Raw genomic sequence first — 2,500 nt, forward strand, 5'->3', positions numbered from 1 at the left:
CTCAGGACATCATTCAATACCCACTTCTTTACGTACCATCTGCCCATAAAATGAGGCACTCTCTCCCACCCAGCCTCCTTTTTTTCTTAGGTCTTTATAAAGAAGAAGGTCCTCTAAGAGAACATCTTTTGGCCAAAATTTTCTGATCACTGAGCTCTTTTCTTTGGATAATAGCTTGGATAAAGGAGCAGCAGAGATGAATAGATGTTATTCGAGAAAGACGGGTATGGTTTTGACAGATAATTGTAGAGGATTCGTTGAGAGAGAGAGAGAGAGAGAGAGAGAGAGAGAGAGAGAGAGAGAGAGAGAGAGAGAGAGAGAGAGAGAGATTTCCTTAACTCTACCTATGTTTACTCTCAGAAACTACAGCAGGTTTTATGTATACTCGTTCATTCTACACATTTCCTAATATTATATGAAGCAATTCATGAACGTATACAGAAGTAAGTTAAATAGCATATTCAATAACATAGCTTCCATCCCTTAGTTATATTGAAACCAAAGTTTCGACCTATTCAATTTCAATGAACAACAACCGATATACCTATTTACCTATTAGTGCAATTTGCGTTGTTTGGACTTTTTTTTTGTGGTAAAAATTTATTTTATATCAAACCTTAATTAACCTCTTTAAAGTTCGGAGATCAAGTTTCAAGTCTCATAAAATGCTATATTTTGGAGAAGCATATATTTTAGTTAGCATATCCTGGTTCTTTTCATGAACATTTCATAAATATTGAACCTACGAGGGTGGTAATTCGCAAGTGAAAGTTCCTTCTAAAGACAAAGTGTTATTTTCAGGGTCTCTTGCCTACTAATGAAGATATGAAGATATTCTGCTCCTCTTCCCTTGTCCTTGTAAAAATTTTCCCATACATCATTAACATGAATTCCAACATATACATCGTGGTAATCATACAGCCTTACATTATTGTAGCCTTGAAAGGTCTGCCATTCGATTAAAGTTTTGTGGAAATTCATACATATGAACACATGCATATACTCCTGCAAGTATTAATACACACATAAACAAACACACATATACAGGCAGAAAGAACTTTTTCTCTTTGTAAGGAATTGTTTGATATTACCCTGGTTTATTACGCATCGGAAATTGGCATTTTCGTAGAGTAAACGTTTAGTTTTACAGAGAAAAATAAGTGAAGGCTACTGTTGACTGAGTTGCTTTTACTTGAAAAAAATACTTAAATCTTTCGCGACAACGTATGAAATTATCAGAATCCTGAAAGCATATGATTTTCGGGAAAAAATCTTTAAACAGCTCAGGGAAATGAATGTGATAACGTATAAGACAACGAGAAGGATAAGAGGAAGGAAAGCCTTCCTAAGGAATAGGGGAAAAGTTGGAGAAAACTTCTTCAGCCCACCAATGTCTTGAAGGGGAACAGGAGAAGGATTTGGGCAGACCAGTGTCTGAGAGAGGGACCACCATACTAAAGTGCTAAAGTATTTCCTTTAATATCCAAACTTCAACTTTATTAACATAAGCTCTTAAACATATGTTATTGAGTCTAATTTCGAGTGGTCAATCTGCTCTTACATTATCGTTTGCTCTTGCTCTCTTGAAAAAAGAGAGAGAGAGAGAGAGAGAGAGAGAGAGAGAGAGAGAGAGAGAGAGAGAGAGAGAGAGAGAGAGAGAGAGAGATAAAGATAAAGCAGTGATGTAAAAGTAGAGCGAGGTTGTTGATATGAATTGAAAACCAATAAAATGAATTGTACTTCGTCGACAGGTGTCTCGAAACTCGGTAAGTTTTACGAAATGATTATCAAATGCTTTCACAGCATGAACTTCAGTCAGAAGTCATAAATTCCAACGAAAAAATTCAGATTTTGCTAAAGGATTTACGTTTACTCTAGTATACAATCTAACGTAAGCTAGCATGGTCGTTAGTCTTCTGTCATTGAATTGTAGTAAGGAATAACCGTAATGTTTAAATCCATCTTACAATGAACGCAAAAACTTTACTAACAAACGCCAGGCAAAAAAAGAAAAAAAATGATAAAACTATCATTAATTAACCTAACATATAGGCTATGTTGCTCAGAATATCATAACATTCATTCCACAAGTTTCCCAAATATTACTTCTACTCTTTCTTGTAACACTTCTCGAAATGTATCTCTCTCTCTCTCTCTCTCTCTCTCTCTCTCTCTCTCTCTCTCTCTCTCTCTCTCTCTCTCTCTCTCTCGCTGCTGGAAGTTGTATTTGCTGGAAGTTGTATAAATCGATATGTAATAATTCAAGTTTTTAAAATAGTAAATAGTAAAAACAAGGTGTAAAAAATATTCTGAGCAACTGTTGAAATTGTTCCAGTACGACAATAACTATAAATATATGAAAATATTTACTCAAAATCATTGAAATCTTTTACTACTCTGTAATTAATGAGATGAAAAATCAATATATTAATGAAATTTATCTAGTTCACCAACAGATTTTGTTCATTTAGTTGATTTTGAAAACCAGCTTGATGCTCAA

Source organism: Palaemon carinicauda, chromosome 1 (genome assembly GCF_036898095.1).
Source record: "Palaemon carinicauda isolate YSFRI2023 chromosome 1, ASM3689809v2, whole genome shotgun sequence".
Lineage (NCBI taxonomy): Eukaryota > Metazoa > Arthropoda > Malacostraca > Decapoda > Palaemonidae > Palaemon > Palaemon carinicauda.